This window comes from Triturus cristatus, chromosome 6, assembly GCF_964204655.1.
Source record: "Triturus cristatus chromosome 6, aTriCri1.1, whole genome shotgun sequence".
NCBI classification, from domain to species: domain Eukaryota; kingdom Metazoa; phylum Chordata; class Amphibia; order Caudata; family Salamandridae; genus Triturus; species Triturus cristatus.
Window position 1 is genome coordinate 3,187,764 of NC_140589.1, and position 24,905 is coordinate 3,212,668.

The following is a 24,905-nucleotide window of genomic DNA, read 5'->3' on the forward strand; positions in this document are numbered from 1 at the left end:
AAGGGTACAAGAACAGCCCGGGGTTGTTTTCGGACAGAGTAACTGAGTTACTTCAAAATTTGGATGAAGAGGCATTGTCCTATGTGGATGATATCTATCTAACGGACGAAGACCTAGAGGAACACTTGACCAGAGTGAATACCATAATTTGGGGATTTGCATCTGAGGGCTAAAAACTTTTCTTTAAAAAATAAAAATTTGCCCACCTCAGTGTAATATTTTTAGGATATGAGCTTTCAAGTGAAGGGAAAAGCCTGGCAGCCAATTTTTTTGAAAAATGCGCGCTGCTCCAAAATCATTGAAAAATTTACAATCAACCCATAACATACATTTTGAATTACGCAGAAAGAGTAAAACCTTTCTACAATTTAATAAAACCTGATTTTTCAGTAAGATAATGAACACAGGAACACACAGATACACTTCGTTCCTTACAAGCGGAAATGATAGCTTCCAAAAACTTACAGACACGCGTTAGTAAATGTACACAAGCTGGTGATCGGTATGGTTGCGGCTCAATCTGGGTACACCTATCTAACATATGATGAAGGTGAAACAGTACCAATTGCATACAAATCACATTTGTAAACAAATGCTGAGATGCGCTTCACATCTACAGAAAAGATTCTAAAAGCAGTTCAGACTGCTGTAGTGAGAGAAAGGGCACTGGCTCAGGGAAACGAATAATAGTAGTGACTCCAGTTGCAGCCTTGGAGGCTGCGACTAAAGCAAGCGCTCCTATTGCTAAAGCCTTACATCCGAGATGGATACAATGTGCTAATTCCCTCACTGCAACAGATGTAGAATACAGGTACAACCCAAATTTAAAGACACAAGCATTTCTGCAATATGAACAAGAATATCCTCTACCAACGAAATAAGGCCTCTGGAGCAGTATGAATATATAATTTACACTGATGGATCTGCCCAACTGGCCATAGGAAGTAAGCAACAATATAGCTTGGCATGCGCAATCGTTAAACGTCGCATGCGGGATTGAAAGTTCCAATAAAGTTGCAGAAAAACGCAATCTCTAGGAGACTGCATGGCACAGCTAGCAGAGTAAAAACCTTGATGCTGGCATTAGTAAATACGGATCGAGAATCCCCCACATTAATTGTGTGCGATTCATTTTACTGTGTACAGACATATAATGAATATTTGCAAACTGGATTCAAAACGGGTTCAAAGATGCAAAAGGTGGTACAATTAAGCACAAAATCCTATGGGGTCAGGTAGTGGAGTTGAAAATCGAACTATCGAGAGCTCACGTGATACATACACTGAGTCATCAGCGTGATGGCGTTCACGTTGAAGGGAATTCATTGGCTGATGAAACCGCAAAGGAGCCTGTATGCACGGCTTCCGTAGCTGTAATCACTCGTTCAAAAACGAGAATAGACAGCGAGATTATGTGGCTGTCATTGCTTCAAGCAAAAACAGCAAAGCAGTACCAAAAATGTATCCACTCAAGTACTCCTACAAGTTAGATGCCAACAACATTCCATTTGCTCAGATTTCTTGAGTGGGGGATAGAATAATTCCAAACATGGATCGTAGGTTAGGTTTAATTTTAGCAGCACATGAAGGGATAGGTTCTGCACATGCAGGAATTACGGCGACTGTTTCTTTATTGAAACAACGCTATTGGTGGCCTGGGTTAACAAAGCAGACTAAAGACTTAGGGCCATATGTAGGTAGCCTAACATTTACCACTTCATAAATACCGAATTTTACCGATTCGGTATTTATGAAGTGGTAAATGATATGTAGGTAATCCATCGGTAATATTTACCGATTCGGAATGGGTCGGTAATTTAGAATCGGTATTTACCGATTCGGTAATGGTAACTGGCTTCCCATTGATTCCTATGGGCCAGGAGGCCCATAGGAATCAATGGGAAGCCAGTTACCATTACCGAATCGGTAAATGCCGATTCGGTAATGGGGGGAGCACAATCAAGGGTGGCAGGGTGTCACAGTGACACCCTGTTGCACCCCTGATTCCTGCATGTGTGCACATGTGGCACACATACATGCCCTAAGGGCATGTATGTCTGCCACATTGCACACTTCAAAGTGCAAATAAATGCTTTTTTCCAGCTATTCGTCATTTACCACCAACTTTTAGTTGGTGGTAAATGCGATGATCTGGTGCGATACGATCAGATTGGCGCCCTTCATGCGAGGACGTGAAGATGATGCATGCAGGCCGGCGGCCGTGCGGTGACTCTATAACTTTGGAGCCGCGACAGGCCCTGCGACACGCTTCTCTGGTGATGCGACGGCGACCTCTGCGGCAGCGACATGCTTCACTGGTGATGCGTCGCGTAACAGCTTTGAAGAAGGCACGCTTCTCTGGTAACGTGGAGGCGAGCTCTGCCGCGGCGACACGCTTCTCCGGCGATGCAATGGCAACAGCTGCAACACGCTTCTTCTCGTTGAGTCGCGCTTCCAGCTCCCAGCGACACGCAGGCTTCTGCAGATAGAATTCCCAGCAAGGAAATTCAGAGGGGAGCTGGTGGTGAAGTCTTCTGTCCCTGAGACTTCAACAGGAGGTAAGCACAAGTTCAAGCCCTTGGAGAAATATTCTGCAAGATGATGAAAGTTATTTAAAAGTTCCTTCTCCTCTCCTTGGCCATGAAGACACCACTGTAGGCCAACCCAGCAACACAGCACACTGGCAGGGGGGCAGTACAACTCCTACAGCTTCCTTTGGTTCTTCTCCTTGGCAGAGGTTTGTCTTGTTGTTCCAGAAGTGATCTGAAGTTCTGGGGTCTGGGTCCTCTCTTTTATACTCATTTTCCCTTTGTTCTCTGAAGGCAGAGAGGTCTATTCCAAACGAGTTCTGGTTAGTCCTGGAGCACTCTGTTTACTTGACTCCTTCTTTCCTTTCACAGTGTAGGCCAGGGACATCAGACGCACCACAGGAGGGGGAGCCAGCATTGTGGAGGGAAGGCACAACCCTATTCAGGTACCAGGTGCAACTCCTCCCACCCATCTGCACGCAGATCTCTCTATTCAGCCCTGTGCTGACCCAACCTGTCTCCTGGAATCCCCAGCCCCTGTCACTCACGAAACCAGACACAAAAATACACAACCTAGCAGAGGCAGGCTTGGACAGTTAGGCAAGAAAATACCTACGTTATAAAAGTGATATTTTCAAACACAGAATGTTAAAACCAACTTCACTAAAAGATGTATTTTATCATCCTGAGTTCAGACATACTAAACTAGAATTTCTACCATGTTCCCTGGGTCAGTTAGGATTATAGGATGTAATAATCAAACTGCCAATTCTGGCCTATAGGGAACAGGTAGCCTTGCAATAGTGAAAATTGAAAATGGCTGTAATTCACTATTAGGACATGCCACACACACCAGGGCATGTCGTACCTTATACTTACAATGCACCCTGCCTCTGGGCCTACCTTAGGGGTGTTTGATATGAAGAAAAGGGAAGGTCTATGGACTGGCAAGTGGGTGCACTTGCCAAGTCGACATGGCAGTCAGAGACTGCACACAGGTTCTGCAATGGCAGGTCTGAGACACACTTTACAAGCTGCTTCTGCGGGTGGCACAACCAGTGCTGCAAGCCCACCAGCAGCATTTGATTTACAAGCCCTGGGCTACCATGGTGCACTATACTAGGGTCTGGCAAGTAAATCAAATAACCCAATCATGGAGTCACTAATCCAAACATCAATTTACAATGGGGGAGTATATGCACTTTAGCACTGATCATCAGTGGTAAAGTGCCCAGAGTCATAAAACCAACAAAAACAGGTCAGAGAAAAATACAGGAGGAAGGCAAAATGTTCAGGGATGACCCTGCAAAAAGGGCCAAGTCCAACAATGGAAAATATCCCATCAAGAGACCGCAAAGAGATTTCATGAAATAGACCGTATACATCGAAAAAAATCTCTAGCTGTGGTAGGCAATGGGTTAACTACATCGACCTCCAGGATATAATCCTTAGACAACATTGTATCTTCTGCGATAGACGTTCTAGAGCAAGATTTGGCCATATTACAACACGGGCAATCTCAGTTACATTCTATTATGTTGTTAAGCTGGACACTGCAATCTTTGCTGCGGGCTATGTGCATTGCGATTTTATCAACAGTACGTCTCTGTTCTCTGAATACAATCTAACAGATAGAAATGGCACAAAGGGGAGCAAATATACAATGCTGCGTATCGAAAAACTGGATAGATTAGCATTTACAGTGACAGAATTACCGCCCACAGAATGGCTAATCCATGGCCACATAACTCTACCGGTCACTACTTTTCAGTTTCAGTATTTCCTTGAACAAAAGCAGGCAGGCAGATATGAAGAAATGGGTAAGCAATACATTAAGGAATCATGGGTCTTACCATACAGATGTTGATGCCAGAGTGGGGATCGAGAAGTGTTTCTAAGTGGTACAAACTGTGAGAACCCTTTAAGTAGATCACTCATATGCCAGGATATAATGCTGCACGGGACTTGTAATGGTTCTGTAGCAAACTTGCCCTGCCATTTGAGGGGTGCCCCAGCTGCAGTGATTACTCCAACATTCAGGCTACTTTCAAATGGGTGTTACTTGATGCTGAACAGTCAAGGCTGCTGCGGAATGCTCCCGGGCATCGCATATCTGGTAACCGTGAGCTCCAGGGTTACTTGTTGTATGCAAGTATTGGTTCCACCGACACATACAGTCAGGGAGACGCCATTATGTCCTTCACTGAATGTTTCTTTAGTACAGTTTGTTATGTTATGTTATGTTAACTGAGGCTCATATAGCGCATAATCACCGGCAAGTCTCTTAGCGCTTTGAGAGAGTGGTAAAATTCCACCGGCAGTCACAAATACAACACTTGGTAAATGATTTTAAGCTGTGCCCAGAGCATCCCTGAACAGGAGCGTCTTGATTCGTTTCCCGAAAGGGAGGAGTGCAGGTTTCTTACGAAGCTCAGCATATTGTTGATGTCCATCCAAACAACGGGGACATCACATTTCATGCAATAGATCGCATTAGTGCTAACATTAGAGGGGGTAATAGGACATTACAACTCAGACAGATGGAGGCACGATGGATTTGTAGATTACGTTGTGTGGCACTTGGATTGAATGGCAATAAAGAATTTCATTAATTCTTATAATGGTTTTCTGTACAATCCTGGGCACGGAAAGAAAGAGCAAAGAAAAAAAGAAATAGGATTGACATCCAAAAGCGTGTCAATGGCATGGTTAGAATAAGGCCTCCTATTTTTTATATGTGCTAACTGAATTAAAATGTCTAAAACTATGGATTAAGTAATTCTTTAGAACCTTGACTAATCCGTATTCGTAGGAGACCATTTTAAAACGTGAACAGTGGGATGCTAATAATGTATTTAGACTTCTGGCCAATGCCACATCTGAAAGAAAGGAAAAAAGGATATGTAGAAATCATGACTGTCTCATCTCTATTAAAAAGACACATATTATATGTATATTTAAATATGGCCAACAGCAAATATGCTGTAAACATTATTAATATACTCTAAAACAAAGCTGTATGATAGGATAAATGGGTCATATACATTATTCAACATGTAATGGATGTATTTATATCCAGGACTTAGACGAGGCATTATACTATGTATTCTCTCTGATCGCGTACAGTATATATTTTATACAACGCGATCAAGATGCTTCCTATCTAAATATAGTCATTGAATAAAACAAACTGGTGATCCTCTATAATACGGAGTATATGTTTATATACATGGTGGGAATTCCAGACATAATTACAAATATTGTTGTGTTACGATGTTGAATTAAAACGCAACATTTTCGAAAAATAATAAAGAAAATTGTATCTTTTAAACCAAAAAATAAAAAAGACATCAAATAAACAGTTAGTTCATGTGCAGTATACAATCTGTATTGTCAGAATGTATCTCTACGATGACCATTACACCACTATAAGATGGCGCCCAACTTGATAGGGTGGTGACATCATCCATTATGCGGTCTGAGATCGTAAACGACCGTATAAAATAAATTGATGTGTTTAAAAATAAATATTGACAACATGTTTAAATACATACTGTGTACAATGGCTGAATTATATGATTGCTGTACTAATTGCCATAATTATAAATGTTACTTTATGACCTAGGTACTTTTCGAAAAAAAATTCAGTTCACCATCTGGATGTCTGAAATAAATTTAATTATTGATAACCACACTTAAAAAATATATTATACATTGTCATTATAAAATATACTCCGTGTAAATTCGTAAAACTCTCGGAAAGGATTGCTAGCCCATTCCAAGCTGGCGCCCTCCATTTCCCTTTTTCAATACTTTATCCACCCGTCCTTTGGCGTGAATCGGGATACTGATTCTATTAAATTTCAATTAACTGGTCAATTTACTAATTACGTATAAATTGACGTCGTAACGTAGATGTTTTCAGAATTTCTTTCCGAATCAGATGATCGCGGAAGGACGGGTGCACACTATCACCGTAAGTGTATGTGGGTTTTTTATAACTAGTCCTTAACTGTCTGTTCGAAAGATTTTTTTAAGGATAAGAGAACTATAACAATACTTATCAGACCACGATGCTATTATAAAAATGATAATGTGTAACGTTCATCTCGGGGCCTTCTAGACCCTTCCAACATGGCTGCCTAAATGACTGAAATAAATATATTAAAGTCGTTATTTTGTCTGATAAATATCTAATGAATCAGGGTAGCTCGGACTTTTAGGATTATTTGCCTTGAGGATTTAGGTCTTTAAGTTTACTCGCCTTCAAGATTGGGATTTGTGATCTAAATAGTAGATTGAACTGATGTGCTTATAGCAATTGTTTGAAGGCTTTCTCTGGACTTTATATAGAAGACGCCAATTGTAAATCTTGCCCTGCTCGAGTAATGTATATACAAATAAGATAGCTACCATAATCACTATATATATTTTTTGTTCGGTGCCCGTGTATTGGGTCTTCTTATAAATAAACATCCTATGAAGATCCGTCCAGGCTTATATAGCCAATTATGCTAATTAGCCAGAATAAGAGTATTTTTCAAACATGATAGATATTCTTGTAGGTAATGTACAATACCCATCATACTTGATATAAAGGGAAAAGGTATGTAATGTACTTATTCAATGACCAATAATAAAAAGCCTGAGTCCTGTGCAAACAATGTGACTTTGGCTAGTAGTGGTCTATTATACATTGCCTATTTATACATTCTCTTTTAGGACAGACACCTTGCTCTCTGGAAACTTAAGACGTACAATGTTTGGATACATTTTCTTTCAAACAAATTTGGTTAAACACATTGGAAATGGATACTTGAAAATAGAAAAAGTCGATATCGTGAGGTATGTGTATATCTGTATATGATATGGTCAAAGATGGTATAACATTGATAAAATATTGGATTGACCTTTCTGATGAAATTGCATGGAAGAATGGGAATCAAATACAGTGATATAACCTAGAGGTTGCGTTTTTATATATGATTGCTCCTCCTTTTTTCAATCAATGTAACAAGGTATTGTACACCCATGATATGATATGTGTTTTCCCTGTTCAATAATCATTAACTAAGCAATGTTGGTATTTAGCTTTGAAAAATTGATTAGGTTTTTATAACTTTTAAATACGTGTATATTCAGTGTTGTAAATAGTGTCTTTTATATATCTTTGTAGCCCTGAAGAAGTCCGATTGTGGACGAAACGCGTTGGTGGTTGCAAAAAAAAGTATACATGTGAATAAAGGATGAATTTCAATACCAACTGAACATATCGACTCATTTTTGAGAAAACAACTGTGCTATAGACGTATTTTATTGTGGATTGTCCATACTTAATACTTACAAGTGTGCTGAGCTATTTCTGGTTGTATGTTATTATAGGAACCAGTTAGGTCTCTCGTGGTTTCTCTATTTTGGGACCTAGGGGATTGTGTCCCAGGCTCTTTTGCACCTTGTTTTGTGGTTAAACTATAGAGATGCTAAGATTGGTGCGGGCATTCATGCTTTGATCCCCATTTCTTTGTGATATATTTCTTACGAGGGTTCACAGGCAATTGATTCCAGAATTGGGGAAGAAGGTCAGAGAAGGCTCTGCCCCTTTTGAAACTGGTTTTAAACCGAGAGTAAGCCAGAAGGCCAGCCTCGGACGACCGCAGGGTGCGTCCCGGCACATAATTTCCTAGGCGTTCCTTAATGTAGACTGGGGCCTGGCCATAGATGGCTTTCTGGGTAATGCAGAGACCCTTGAACTTTTCTCTCTGTTTAATGGGGAGCCATTGCAGTTTACACAGCAGAGGGGTGGAGTGAGCCCTTCGGGGGAGCCTAAAAATCAACCTGGCTGCATCGTTCAAGGTCACCTGTAGCTTGTTAATGGGTTTCTCAGGGAGGCCAATATACAGGGCATTACCATAGTCCAATCTGGACACGATTTTGGCCGACACAATCATCTGTAATGTGGCCGATGGGGGCAAGTTTCCGCAACTCTCTCATTAGACCCGTACAGGTTCCGACCACAGTAGTTATTTGATTGGCCATTGAAAGAATGGCATCTTGATGACCAGGCTTTTTACGACCGGAGCTGGCGTAGGGGTGGTGCCGAGCTCTTGAGGCCAGAAAATGTCATTCCATGGGTTGTTCTTCGAGGAGATGACAAGGACCTCTGTTTTATCTGGGTTGACTTTTAGCAAATTAGCTATCATCCAATTCACTGAATATCTGAGGATGTTTTGCACAAGAGTGTGGGCTTGAGGGGAGTTATCAATCTGGAGGATACGTTGAGTATCGTCCGCAAAGTTAAAAACTTGGCAATCCATACCGGCCAGTGCAGCCACCAGTGGCTGGAGATAAATGTTAAAGAGGAGAGGGGACAGTGCTGAGCCCTGGGGGACTCCACAGGTGAGGGCGCCCCTGCTCGACACCTGCTCACCCAGCTGGACCCTCTGGGACCGCCCTGACAGGAAGGACTCAAGCCAGTGATATGCCAACCCCCCGATGCCCAGGTCGGCAATCCGAGCCAGAAGCTGTGCATGGTTGACTGTATTGAACGCCACCAGATCTTTTGACTGGGGGAGAATGTTTGAATTGTCAGCGTTCCATCCATCATTGGTTTGCTGAATCACTTTTAGCCCTGAGTGGGATAGGTATGCCCAGACGTGGGTCCCTTGCTCACTGTACCACTGGATTCAAGCTAGCCTGGCTGAAGAAGGGTGACATACCCTGCAACCGGTCCCATGATGCTTGTTTCCGGTCCAGGGAGGACCTGGCCTGGCAGTTTGGTCTGGACTGTTCCCATGGGGCACAGGGTCAAGACTGATTTGCATATGGCTGGGTCCAAACTGGGGTGGCATAGTGGGCAAAAGAACAATGGATTTAACCTAGATCTTTTGACTGGGGGAGAATGTTTGCATTGTCAGCATTCCGTCCATTATTTGTTTGCTGTAACACTTTTCGCTGACAAATCGAGCAAAACAAGGGCGCTTGTTGTTTTGTTGTCAGCCCTGACTCTGAGTTCGTCGAGTACAGACAACATCACCAATTCAGTACTATGGTGGGCCCTAAAACCAGCCTGCCACACCTGGAGTAGCTGATGTACCTCCAAAAAGGACAAGAGTGTTTTGAGGACATGTTGTTCCACTACCTTCGCCAAAAAAGAGAGCTGGGCCTGTAGTTCTTAAGATTGGCCACGTCTGCCGCTGGTTTCTTCAGCAGGAGAAGGACCCTAGCTTCCTTCAGGCTGGTGGGCATGTAGCCAGTCTTCAGCGAATGGTTTAATAAAGCAAGAATCTCCCACTCTAGACCGGGAAGGGCCATTCTGAAAATCCTTGGAGAACAGGGATCTGCTGGGGAGCCCGATTGACACTACTCATCTAAAGTGACAGGGAAGCTGGATTTAAATTATGGAGGGAGGTGAGTTGGTTGCTGAAAGTAGGGGGGCTAAGTTCTAGACAAGAGGACCCTGATTAATTGGGGTGTTTTCAATCTCAGCTAGGATGTCCCTGACCTTATTGAGAAGGAAGGTCTGAAATTCGTTGCAGTCTGCAAGCACAGCTGCCGATTTCTGCTCTGACTTCTGACTGAGTTCTTTTAAAATTCTAAATGTTTCTCTCTGTTTATTTGAAGCGTCTGTGATTCTTGCCTCATATTATACCGCCTTCCTTGTCATAATGCCTTTTTTATATGAAGCTAGCAAGGATTGGTAATTTGCAAGCGCAGCTGGAAGGTAAGAATTGCGTCACAGCCTCTCGGATTTTGTGAAGAATTTGCTTCCTCTTCCACAGGTCCTCAGTGAACCAGAAGGGCCCCTTTCCCCTATTTCTGACTTTTTCCCTCCGGGCTGGTGCCACCTGATCTATAGCCTCCCTTAGAAGGCCAGTGAGGGCCTCACTCTCCTGGTCTAGGTTACCTATCAGGAATTCTTTGGGGGGAATACTAAGCAGGGTACCCACTAAGTTGTCTGTCTCAATTTTATTCCATCTTCGCATCACTCTCCACTCAGGGGGTGGTTGCGTCAATTGGCTGGCCAGTGGGACATAGCAACTAATCAGTGAGTGGTCTGACCAGGTGCACGGGCTGATGTCTATTAGGTTGGCCCGTGGCTGAGAAGTCAAGACCAAGTCAAGGATGTGTCCCTTGGCATGAGTTGGGGAGTCAACCAGCTGGTAAAGCCCCATCGAGCTCATGGCTGCCTCAAATTGGCTGGCCAGCGGCTCTCTCGGTACTTTATCCCAGTGATAGTTAAAGTCACCAACCACTAGGAGTATTTGATACCGTGAGCAGAGATCACTAACAATCTCCGAGAATAACTTGTTGAACATGGGCGTTGAACGCGGGGGTGGCACGCCGCCATGAGTGTCAAGCAGGAGGACTTAGATGACATTTTTACCCCTATTATATCCGCGCTTTCAATGCTCTCTCCTACTATCTTATCCATCACTAGCCGTTTATCATAGAAAATAGCAACTCCTCCTCCTCTAGTCTATTTCTGTCTGTTTTGCCACAGGATATCAAAGTCCCCAGGGAGGGATGCTACAACATCTGGGACTGAGGTGTCAACAAGCCAGGTTTCAGTAACCGTCAGGATATCTATATCGCCGTCCTGGAGGAGTGAGAACATTTCGAGGCAGTGATTCTGTAATGAACGTGTATTGAGAACTGCCACCTTGAGTCCTAGTGGTTCACCGGGCCTGAGGTTTTTGTGAGTGGCTGGCCAGGAAGTCATGGGCCTACCACCCCCATTGTTTCCCAGTAAATTTTCAGCTCTCAACATGTCTACTAGACTCTTGCCTAGAGCGTAGTTCCCGGCATCTAAGGACCGTAATGCTCCTGCTGAATAGGTTAACAAACAACCAGGGGTCCTGGCCCCTGTCAGGCGCGGATGGGCGCAGACAGGCTTGCCTTTGGCGCACCAGTGGCCCACCCGCTGCGCGCGTCTGCTCCAGTGCGGCAGTTACGGCGTTCCCTTCCTCCCACCAGCCAATCAGCTCTGCTCTGCAGCAGCTGATCACCCCCTAAGCACTGGACCGTGTTGACAGAGCGGAAGTGCTAGTGACCATCGGCAGGAGAGGCAGGGATGTGCACACAGGTAAAACAACAGCTTCTAATTCAGTTTTAGCAGAAGAAGCGTCTTTGACATTAAAGTCAGTTTGAACTATTAAAAAGGCATTCAAATTCAGATTCAATTTTAGCAGCAAATCAAATCAATTAGAACAATTAACCCCTTCCATGCCCATGACGGAACGGTTCCGTCATGAGCATCGGTTGCGCTGTGCTCATGACGGAACCGTTCCGTCATGGCCCCGCCCGCGCTCGAACCCTTCAGCACCGCGGGGGAATTCCCGCCGCGCTGAAGGGGTTAAAAGCCAACTTAAAACAATAAAAAACTGTTTTCAAAGCCTAAACTTTACCGCGCATTGAGAGACCGCCTAGTGAGATTTGGCGCATTTGATACTCTAAGCAGAATGAAAGCCATGCTTTTACAGAAGTCTGTGCCCTGAACCTCCGCTCGAGAGACTTTTGATCTCCAGATCGCAAGTTCTTTAACAGAGATACAGGCGCTTATTCATACAAACTGCCCTTTCCATTTGGCAGAAATGGTAAATCATATCTTTAACATGTCTGATACGACAGGCATAGTCCACCTATTTAAGACCATAGGTTCTGGACTTCTGGGCACTTTTCAGACAGTACTTGGAGTTATTCCAAACTTAATACACTCCGTTTTCGGAAGCATCTTTGGAGGTCTTCTGCTGATCCTGTTTCTAATAGCAGGTATCCTGATTGTTTTCTATCTGCTATGCAATGGACGTCCCAGTCACCAAGGAGATGGAAAAAGCACTCCTGAAGCGTAAATACCGTGAGAGCATGGTACAACATCTAGGCATGCCTCGCCTAAGAGAATTGAGTACATCTTGGTTCTAGTCATTTCGACCAGTCTGGATGGACTGCATTTTACCTGTCCTCCGATGCCTCTTTTGCGGAGAAGAATGCGTGTTAGACCTTTGTTTGACATTCCCATCATGTACGCAACCGGACGTTAATGCTTTACTGGACCCGATAACGGCCCATGTTCTGCACTGTCCTCAGCGTATTCCGATGTTGATGGTGGCATTCCTTAAGCCCCCACAGGTAGTAATAGCACCTGTTGGTATGGACACCGGCTCCGCCTCTGACACCCAGGCTTTGGACAGCGCACAGGCTGCCCCAGCACCGACTGCGGACGGTGTGGAACCTCATCTGTGCTCAATTGACGTACTCTACGGGGTGCTACAGGGGCCGTCTACTGCAGAAGCAAGCCACGAAAATGTTGCGTCTACCAGCCAGGACTCATAACCTTCGACTCATTTGGCTCATCATGTGCTGGAAGTCATTCGCCCTTTTTTAAACAAGCTCAAATTTGGAACTCAAAAACAAAATTAACGTTCCTTTCTTTTTTTTTTGGGCATGCATGGCTTTCTAATGCTTATAGTGATTCGGACTATAATTACGGACACTTTAGAGCTATGGCTTGGAAATGATTGTTTTTAAAAAACATTTCTTACGTTTTTGTAGATTTTTTTTTAGAAGTTTTAAACATTTTAGCTAGACAAATGTTTTTATAAACTTTGTGCGTACCAACATCTAGTTAGGCTAGTAGTACGGTGATAAGTTACATATGTCGTCCAGTCGAAAGATGAGTGGGTGTTATATTCCATATAGGTTCCCTATATAGGCACAGTTTACATTGCAACCTTTCACCTGTATTCTTCCCTACATTTCATCCATAACGGTTCTTAGGGACTGACCTTTTACCTAGATACGACTCTGCATTCAGAACGCAGGTTTGCCCTTGTTTGAATCTCATACATTATGCATGAGGCTTCTTGGAAGCACAGCAGGACTGACAGCAGGACTAACATCTCCTGTATAATATTTCTGTGTAAAGTTCAGGCCCAACGTCATCCTTTAGGCCAGACGTCTTCAATCTGTGGGGCCCGCCCCCCGGGGGGGGGGCGCGCCATCATCTCAGGGGGGGCGCGCACTTCACCTGAAACCTCACCTTTGTTTTCAAATGTCCCACGTCGAGTCGACTCGAAAGTACGTTTACTTCCTGCATTTGTTCCCTATTTTAAATGGGGATTTTGGATTGGCTAACTCCTGCACAGTAGCCAATCAGCACTTAGTAACGTCATCACTGATGTTACACCAATGAAGGGGACTGCATTACAGATGGCAGGAAGTGCCGCGGAACCAGGAGCATAAAGCTCCTGAAGTCTTTAACTTTTTGGGTAGTGTGGCGTTTCTTCACTCCTCCCGTTTGCTGCCTTTTACTTCCTTAGGTTGCCGTCCTGTCGAGGTTATCTTGGTCTGAGATTTACATTTTGCTTCCTCGCCGTGAAGAATTCTTCTGCTGATGCACTGGTGTTCTCCTGCTGCTTTCGGAAGATTTAAACTAAAATATTCTTTCCATGCAAACATTCTTTCGATGTTTTCCAAGTCAGGGCAGAGGTGGGTGGGGGGAGGAGGCTGGGGTGGGGTTGGGGAGAGGGAAATCGAAGGCACACGATGTTCGTTTTAACTATCTTGCACTGGGGCACGACGTGCTCATACTTTAGAAATTTAAAGAAACCTCCCTGGGGGTTTCAGCGAGGCCTGTCAGGAACAGAGGCGTGCTTCTTATCTGGGAGGCTTGCAAATGTCTTCCCGGTACCCCGGTTTTGCAAGATATTGTGAGCAGAAACTGCAATATTTTTCTGTTTCTGTACACGTTATTTTTTTTTCGATGTAATAGGATGCATCAAGTAAAATTGATGTGGGGAGAGGGGAGGGAAGCTTGGAGCGAATGTCTGCCCACCCTAGAAAGGTTACCAGCAAACCATAGCGCTCTTGTGTTCAGCAGGTTTTATTAAATCAAATGTATTTAGGAAGGACCTGTGGCTCTCCAGACCTCCGCCCTTCCTCGCTCTCACACACGTGCCTGCCATGGACTTTTCCTTTACCAATCAGCAATGTGTTGTCTTCCGTTGGAACAACTAATCCGGACCCGGTCTGCACTACAGCTCCCAGAATACATCATGCAGTTAATTAAAGTGAGCTGAGCAGCGCTGGTCACACCGAGTCACCTGGCAGGAAATATTGAAATGTTTCTTGTTAAGGCCTAACTATTGTAATTCGATTTATTCAGCCTCAGTGTATTGTGCAGTGCACTTGCCACCGAGTGTGTTTGTGTTAATTAGCAAATGCCTTTTTGGCAGCGCGCGATCAGGCAACTGCCTACAGTCCGTGGGTGCCAGTTGTAAAGTGTGTCACATTACAACACATTCAGTTCCTCACTGTGCTAAGGTGACACAGGTCAGACCTCCATTGCCCCGGTGCAGGAAGAGAGTGTAAATCATGATCTACTGTTACACTGACTTGGTATGCTATGAAAATGTGCTTTTGCTGGCACAGTCACGTTGCTCAAATTCCAGATATTTATTTCCCTCATCTTCACTGCTTGAGTTTGCTCGTGAGAAAGTGTCACTCATAGTCATTGAAATGGTACTCACAATTACACTGATATTATGAAAATGTCACACATAGCAATCTGAAACCTTGGCACACCTATTGAAAGCAATACAAGAGAGCAAAGACATTTTATTTTCAGGAAGTAAAGCAAGAATGCCTCATCCTCACGGAATCTGTACACACAGCACAACTGCTATCAGAACTCTCTTGCCTTTCAGCTCTTCCTATTTATGTAAGATTGGGTTCTCGGCACTTGTGGTGTTAAAGACTAAGTACCGTTCAAGACTGGATGTGGAGCACAACCTGAGGATGGCTGTAGCGAAAATCCATCCACAGATCGACCGTCTCTGTGGCGAAAAACAGGCACACCCGTCACATTAATGTTGGTGGTGTTTTTATCAATCTGTCATGTGTAAAACAAAGCATCCTAGTAAAAACAATTTGCACACATTTTATCTTGGAATATTGTGTCTTGAGCTGTGTAATAAGCCTCTGCAATTTAACCTCACCCACTAAACAGTCTTATTGTGTTGAACATTATTTGCCGGATATGGCCGGGATATGCAGGTGGCGGTCGAATATGTAGTGTACCAGATTCCAGAAATCTCTGACAGGTGGTGGGGGGGCCCGACATTTAAAAAAATTCAGCTGGGGGGGCTCAACCTACAAAAGTTTGAAGACCTCTGCTTTAGGCCAACACAGTAACACAGCAAGGAAGGACCCCTGGGGAGGCCTATGGGTATATATACATCATGTCTTGCTTAGAAAGACAGAGGAAACAGTGACTTCCCGGCTGACACACTGACCACAAACGCTGAGGTTTCTGCATGGAGATGCTCCAGCTAGCAGTGGTCTAACATCCCTCGCGGGGTGTCCATCTCATGACCAGGATGGGGACCCATATTCTCTCATTCTCAGGTAAAGGGGTTGACTAGATCCTAGAGGGATTCTTGGCATAACACCTCCACAGATGCTAGGTACACTTAGGTACATCTAGTTAGGGAGGCTTCGTAGGAGTATGCACATTCTATCATGTATTCAGTGTTCTTGTATGTAATCATGATTATTGCAAGATGGTAGAGCTATACCATCCATTTACTTTCCTGGAGCTTCTCATCATATATCTCTGCTACTGTCTAATGTTTGTTGCAGCTCATCTATTCTACACTAGAATAACAACTGTTCAATAAATTCTTATTGAAAACACCCAGCCTGTTTATTCTGTGCATCTCTCTGAGACTGACTAAGTGAGCACGAGTGTCTGAGCGAAAAGTGGTATATTGTTTCCACGACTCTGAGGGTTCAGGGTTGTCATGTTCTGAGGTTGCCAGAAACGATTCTATCCTTGGTAAGAGGAGATTCTAGTGGCAGTGTGAGCTAGCTGATACAGACAGGCTGACATACCCGGTGGAGGTGCACACAATCAGTCTGCCACCAATCCCACAGTTTGTTATCCAAACGCGCAGATCCTGGATAGGTTATATAGGAACTGCTGTACAAAATCACAGGCTGTCTGATCATCCACCCTCACAAAGCCTAGGAAACATTCCTGTATTTTTAGGTGTCTTGCAGTGCCACATTCATCCTTGTTAATTGACACATAGCGGATTAACTGACTGAGATGATCCACCGTAGCAATGTCCTGAGTACTGCACATAATTGCATTTATATAGCGCTTACTACCCCTGACGAGGCGTTGAAGTGCTTTTTCAGTGAGTAGCACGCTACTCAGGAACCCATAATGGATTTGTGGTGAATTAGTATCGTGAAATATGAAAGTAATTTGAATGGTGGATACGCCAGTCCGGAACCCACCAAGTCACAGCGATTAGGGAGGTGGATATGTCAGTCGGCCCCCTGAATTGAGATGGACGACAAAGGGATAAAAGAGGGGAAAAGGTCTGCACCCACACAGCCCCTGCCGCACCTGATGAGGTACTGAAATGCCTCTCCGGCGGGCAGCAGGCCACTTCGGAACCCACAAACAGCTGGTGGTGAACTAGTATAGTGAAACACTAAATTAATTTGTGTGGTGGACACGCCAGACTGCCACCTGGATTGAAAAGGACAGCCGAAGGACAGAAAAGGGAAGGATCCAGAAATATCCTTTTTCTTGTTTGTTTCAAAGCCCACAGCAGCAGGAGGCGGCCTGGGACGAGCAAAAGTGAGGCGGTGGGGGAAGAGCTAGAGGGAAGGGCTGAGAAAGACCTGCTCTGGGGGACTGGAACAGCAAAAGAGGCATGAGATGATGCAAGGAGGGGCAGAGCAGGGAAGAGTCCCGAAAGGGCCACCCAGGGGATCACACCAGTGGCTTGGGACCCGGGACGAATGAAAAAAGGTGCTCCGTTGACATCATCTGTAATGTCTTTTTGGCACTACTGAAGAGGATCTTAATTCTGTCTGCCGAGGCTGAGGTATTTTACAGTTCCTTGTGGCAAGCTTCACAGCCTTTCCAGCGCTGCATCATACTTGGAAAGAAGCTTAATGGTGGAAAGAGAATGTCAGCAGTGTGAGTCTGGCAATGTCTGACCTGGCATTTAGGGGCCAAGAGAGAATGTAAAATGGAGTTCAAAGTAACATTGAGGATTCTTCCAATCACTGGACTCCAGACATTGGCCTCTATCCTGATAGATTCCTCCATGTCCCCTGATATTGTCTTATGCCGTCGCCATTGGTCAAGACTCCTGCAGCACTGGAGGTGAAGGAGTGACTCTTCATGGCTGTCAATTCTTGCTAACAGATGTCTCTAATCAACCACCCCACGCACAAGGTCTGAGCAAAGGCAGGTGGACGTTTCTAGAAATGAGCCAGCATACTGGACAGCAAGGGAGTAGCCAGGAAGGGTGGGGTGGAGGCTTTCACGACACCCCCGCGGTCTAATGTTGGGGAGTTGCAAAGTCAAGCGCACTGCAGTTGTCCACCAGTCTGGTTCACCTCCTCATAAGAGTTGCTTGAAATACATCTTTTGGACATGGATCTCTTGGAAATGGGCCTGTGGCTTGGCATGGACCATGGGATGCTGTGCACGGCTGGTCTTGAATACAGAGATGAGAACGGAAGAGTGCTTTGTGAGAGGCCATTCTATGTGGCTACAGCTGCATGTGCAAAGGACTCCTCATCCGTATTCTAATTGGCCGTGGCAGTTTCCATCCTTTCCTGATTCTTGACTTGCATTTGCTCTGTCTTTATTTCTAACAGTATCTTTCTATCAGTGGCTACTAATCCGAGTCTTTCGCAGCTGGTTCAGCTGTTTGATGGAAATCTTGGATAGAATCCATCCTATGCATGTGTTTTCCTTTAATCTTGGTGCCTTTACTGTTTCTTTAAAAAAAAAAGCTGGAAATCTTTTGATTTTTTTCGAATTTTTTAGTCAATTCTTTGCTGGCCTTTCGCTTTGCAGCTAATTTACAAGCCCCTTGCGCCACTTTTGCATCATTTTTTAAGATGAGAAAAGTGACGTACAGGTGGCGCAAGGGGCTTGTAAACCTTCCCTGATTGTCTTGGAGGATGTCAGGCCAGATACTTCCATGGCATGTTATTTTTTGGGGAAGTAAGCTGAGAGTGTAACTGGCCACCAAATCCACTAAACTTTAAAGAGGGACATTTAAGAACCAACTCCATCACCAGGGGCATAGCTTCCGCAGGCGGGGGGGGCTTACACCCCCTATTAAATGTATTTTCAAATAAATAGTTGGGTACAGGTGCTATCAGTTGGGTATGGTGAGGTGTTTGTCGGGATTTCACCAGGAATTGTTAGGTACACACAAACAAAAATACACACACTTTCTCCCTCTCTCTGTTTTGAAAGTCTTCAAAAATGTCAGTTGTTTTCTAAAATGTGGGGGCATATTAACAAGGGCCGGCGATAAATATCGCAAAGCGCTCTTAGCGCTTGCATATTCATCGCTGGCTATCTCTGGAATTTATCGCTCGGTTAGCGCCTTATCAACAACGCGTATCGCCGAGGCGATAAAAATTCCAGAGATAGTGTTGATATCGCCGTTTTCCATGGTGGAAAACGGCGATATCCTAGATGATAGGGCCTGTGGTCTTAGCCACGGAATCCACACCCCATGTTAGGGATGGCTTAGTCAGGAATTTAACAGACGTTAAATTCCTGTGTTAAGGCATACTTAACGCGATTTAAATAATTGCTACCCTTCCTTGTTAAAATCGCGAAGCTGCCTTAGCGATATTTTCCCTGGTTGGTTTCCCAGCCACGCGTACTTTGCATCTCATTAGCGATGCAAAGTTAGGCGTGCTGGAAACGGGCACTAAGTCAGCAAAACACGCGATAGCGTGTCTTTGCTGATAAGGCGATAAAATTATCGCCGCATTTCGGCCGAAAACGGCCGCAAAAGCGGAGATCATTTTATAACACCGCCTTGCTAATATGCCCCATTGTGTTTTCTCTCACTTAGTAGCCCCACCATTCCACATTCCTCCCTCTTTCGCCTGCCCCTTTAAAGGCATATCATGCTCTGTGCATGTGTATAACGTATCTTAACATTTTTATGACAACGTTATTGTGGAAAATCTGAAGCTCACCCCCCTCCCCTCTCCACCCCCCAACTTTGCCGGCCAAGCTACGCCCCTGTCAAACACATGAGAGTCCGCTGCACAAAACATATATTCCAATGTGTGGCCCACATGATGTGGCTATCAGGGCATCATTCTACCTGTGTCCTCCCTAACTTCTCTTTCCTCAGGCAGGAGTCCTCTATATGACCAGTGCTATACTACGCCAAAGGGAAACATCTCTTCGTTGCTTGGAACATGGAAAAACACAGCTTTGAAACTGGAGAAATTATAAATGGAAAGTGATTGTACACTAAATGCCTCCTGTACCAATTACCCGGTACCCAATGCAAAAGAAGGACTCATGCGCCAACCCTTGGCCTCACCTAGCCAGTGACCATGCAGCAGATGGATGGCCAGGTTATCCCACTAAGCACGCCTCCTATCGGAAGAAACACATATTGTAAGTTATCATCTTCTAGAAAATAATTCAAATTTTTTGGGGGAAGGGGCGTTACATAGCGCAAATTCGACCCGAAGGTATCAGAGCGCCATTTGCATTACAAACGGACACATTCATTTTTTGTTAGGCACCGGGACATTAAGGGGCATATTTACAAGGCGGCGATAGAAAATTATTCGGCCGAAAAGCGGCGATAATTTTATCGCCTAATTAGCAAGGTCACGCTAACCTGTGAAACCTTGCATTAGCGCACTAATTCTTAACGCCCAGCTTTGCATCTCTAATGAGATGCAAAGTGGGTGTTCCTGACCTGACATGACAGGAGAAATGTCGCTAAGCGACATTTCTCCTATCATCAAGCCCCACGCATAGCGGCAAGAAAAGTAGCGATAATTCCTGTTATCGCTACTTTCCATACGCCTGCTTCAGGACTGACTAAGCCATGATATCCTATGGAAGGTGGATATCATGGCTACGTTTGTGAGTTCCTATCAGCAAGCTAACGCCACATTGCGTGAGATTATCGCTGGGTTTCCAGCGATAATCTCACATTAGGTAGTTAGCGCTAGGATTTTTATCACTATTGAGATAAGCGTTGCTAATAGCACGCTATCTCAGCGATAAAAATCCACTCTAGCCGGCGATAATTATCCGAGCGCTAAGTGCGCTTAGCGATAATTATCACCGGTTGCTGCTGATATGCCCCTTAGTATCACATTGTTTTTGTAAATGGAGAGGTGGAGAGGTGTGGAGAGGTGTGGCTCACTGGTTAGAGGTGGCAGATCCGTAAGCAGAGAATCGGCCAGGGACCAGGGTTCAATTCCCGACGCGGCAGGGTTGTGGACCAGGGTCAAAACGGACTCGATAATTCTCGCCTCTGTACCTACTCTAACCAGGAACACACTCGGCAACTCTGGGCATTAAGCTTGCCTCATCTCTACAACGGCCCCCCACAGACGCTGGGGATGCCTGGTTTCACCTTGGAGATACCCAGAAAGGGACCATCTCACAGGGATAGCCAAGACAGGTTCCCCAGCGGTCTATAGCGCCGGGACACTTCCGAGTAGCTGTGCGCTGTATAAATGAAAATAACATAACATAACATAAATGCTTTGCCCAGAATCACAGGCTCCACAGCTTCGAGGTTGACAGTTCTAGCCGTTAGGCCACACCCTCTCACTATGATGATGAAAGGTGTCCTTGGGTATGCTGAAGTGCGGGGAGGCGGTCCCGGACACTAGAGCCCAAGGGATGAGTGACATCTGCTGGGGGAGGGGTGTCTGGGGATACTGTAGAGTGACCAAATTTTAAAAACCAAAAACCGGGCCATTTTCCAAAAATAGAAGGATTACAATCTTACATCATCCGACCTCCACAGAATGCCAGTGAAATGTAGAACAAGTTCTAAGAAAATACATAAAATGCATTTTTTTAGCCCAGTAAGATACCTGTTAATTAAATTGCTTTTGTATAACTAGCCCGGCTTTATAGCACATACAAATCTGACTCCCGCTGTTTTCAGTGGACCCTCACAAAAAACCGGGACACAAGCCAAATTTACTGAAATTAGCCAGGACAGCTGGTGAAAAACTGGGACTGGCCCGGCAAATCTGGGACGCCTGGGCACCCCAGGCGACTGCCACTAGTGACGTTGCAGACAAGAGAGCTGCGACCCTTGTCTCCTGCTCGCGCAGTGGGGGGCACACGTCAAACCTTACGTTTCTAAGGAGTTTGAGGTGAAATTGTTTTGGGAGGTCGAACCTATGGAAATCTGTAGAGATGCAATATTTGTGGCGAGAGAGAGGGGGGTTTCATTATTTATTTATTTTTGCGTATTTATATAGCGCGGACTCGACCCGAAGGTATTGGAGCGCTGTACAGTAGCACCGTATTTACATTACACATTCAGGCACGGAGAGATGACGTGATTTTGCCCAGAACGCGACCTCGAGGCTCGAACCCTGGTTTCCGGCACCAGAGTCGGCAGTTTAAGCCGACGGACCCACGGAAGTCTGATAATACATGTGACTTATTCGGAGAGTGAAGATGACACAGATATAGAGAAGGCTGTACCCCATGGGATCAGGGGCGGATATGAGGTGAGGGTGGGTGGGCGTTTGGTCATGTGCATGAGGGCGGAGGGCCTGCCCCAAGTTTGGAGAAGGGTGAATAATGGTGGGCTGCTTGCTCCTGCCTTTGATTACAGATGTGTGCTGGAAGGTGAGGACAGGACACAGACCACCCGCCCTGCCCTGGTGATGGACGATGGGCATGGTGGGGAAATACCTGCTACTGTGACCTGATCCCTGGGTGCAGGGAGGGGCCTGCCTCAGGTACCATTATTGAGATGCTTTTATCTGGAACTGGTCAAACATTTAACCGGAGGCATCCGAGTGTGACAGGGCATTGCTACTTTAACTTTCTTTTACTATGAGTTGAACTTTTTTCGATGCATTTGTGTTTTACTTTTATTGAAGCTTTGATGATGTATAAGTGGAATTAATACACAGCAGTGGGTTTCGTATTTTGAAAAACAGTTCAAACTTAAGAGTAGGACTACAGCTGCGACACCGTCTCTTATGTGTGAGGAACCCTTGGTATTTGTCCCCTGTGAGGTGAAGTCTATTTTAAAGGCCATCCCGAGTGGCAAAGCACCAGGGCCCGATTGTATCCCCGCAGACCTATTTAAACATGAGCAAGACCTATGGGTCCCATATTTGACCATGCTAGCCAATGCCCTTGCCAATGGAGCTTCAGTTCCTGATTCTTGGTTAGGGGCAGAGATATTGCCAATCTATAAGAAGGGCGATCACTCTGCCCCGGCCAATTATCGTCCAATTAGCCTTATAGATGCGGTCCAAAAGATTGTTGCCCGCCTACTTTTGGGTCGTATACAGGGCTGGATGGCCGATTTTGATATATTAACACCACTCCAGGCGGGTTTTCGGTCGCATATTGGAACCCTAGACCAAGCGTTCAGGGTTATGCTCCTGTATTGGAAAGAGGTTATCCTTGGTGGTGGCATGCTTTTTGCGGCATTTGTGGACCTAAGGTCCGCATTTGACCTTGTTCCAAGGATTAAGTTGTGGGATATTTTATTGGGGATGGGCATGCCCAAAGAGCTAGTGGCTCTTCTTATTAAATTGCACGAACAAACGTATGCTAAAGTTCGATAGGGTAAACCCGAGGAGGTGACGGATAGGTTTGAGGTTTCTAAAGGGGTTAGACAAGGGTGTGTTTTGGCTCCCACCCTGTTTTCCCTGTTCATTAACGGGGTTAATGATGCACCTTCCCTTGCTGGCAAGAAAGTCCCCTTGCTAATGTTCACGGACGATACGCTCTTAATTTCTAAGACGAGACAGGGGTTACAGCTTGCTCTGTCTCGCTTTGAGCTTTTCTGCCACGACCATGGGCTGGAAGTTAAAGTAGGGAACACCAAATTCATGGTCCTTCGTGGTCCAAGATCAGTTAAATCAAGGGTTAAAATGGGTGGGGTTATCCTTGACCAGACAGCTGTTTTTACTTATTTGGGAGTCACATTTAGTGAAAATTTGAGTTGGAAACCCCAGATAGATGTCCTTACCCTTAAGCACGCCCAACTTGGCGGAGCTCTGTTGAAGGAACATAGAAACTCGGTAACAAAACCATTGGCTCCACTGATTAAAATCTATGGTTCCAAAATTCTTCCAGCCATTATGTATGGGGCGGAGTTGTGGGGCTTTAGTGATATGTCCTAACTTAAGGTTGCTCAGAACAAATTCCTTAGGTCAGCAATAGGGTTACCTCAATCAACTCCTCGTATTCCCCTATTGTATGACCTAGGCTGTAAAACGGTGGAGGACATGGTACGGTATAGACCACTTGCGTTTTGGCGGTGCCTGTGGACGACACCGGAACTGTCTATGTATGCCGAGGCCCTCCTGGAAGTAAGAGGGCTACGGGGCTCATCGGGGATTCCTTGGTTATCAGCAATAAAAGCTTCCCTGATCGATATGGGGCTGGGGTCCTTATGGGTTGATCCTGTTACTGCTGTTTTCCCCTCAAAGAAGCTTTTTAAAGAAATCTATTGGAGTAGGATTAAGGAAAAGAGATTAGCAGCTGCTCTGGGTGGCCCCATGACTGTATTATTCCTTGTCATCAAGGATGTTCCCACTTATGATGAATATTGGGACATCATAACAAAGCCATCTGATCGCAAATTGTATCATCAGTTAAGAGTTGGCTCCCTCCCTCTTCGTGGGGTCACGAGTTCATGAAATCTATGTGGCAGTGACAAATGTCCCTTTTGTGTGGAGGGCGTAGAAACTGCTGATCACTCCCTTTTTTGCTGCCCAATGTACACTCAACCTAGATGTGTATGGCTAAAGCCTGTATGCCGTTCACTGGGAACAAGATCAGCACAGGCTGCCAGTCGAATCCTAAAATCTGACACCACTAAGTATATTGTCATAGGGGTATCTAAATTTGTTAGTAGGGCTTGGTCAATTCGGACCCGAAATTTGAGTCTATAATTCAGTAGTACACATAATGTTGCAGGTGGTTTAGCATATTGTTCATTATTGTTCATTATATTATGAAATTTGTTCTTATTTTTTTTTTTTAGCTGCTATTGATTGCATCAGTCGTGAGTCTTTGTATTGTATTTAATAACTTTTTTTTGTTTTTAGTATGTATTTATTTATTTTCTGGACTATACTAGGACAATTTATTATGGATTGTGTTTTATATGTATAGGATGTCTTTTATGATGTAAATCGAAATAAAGACCTTTTGACTGACTGACTGGAATTAATATTAGCTTTATATATGCATAGAAGTTGAAAATGGGTACGCGGAGGATAAAATCGTATCTGCTGTTCTCTTTACTGCATATGAGTCACACCATTCATAACAACAATTTACAAACAAGCATT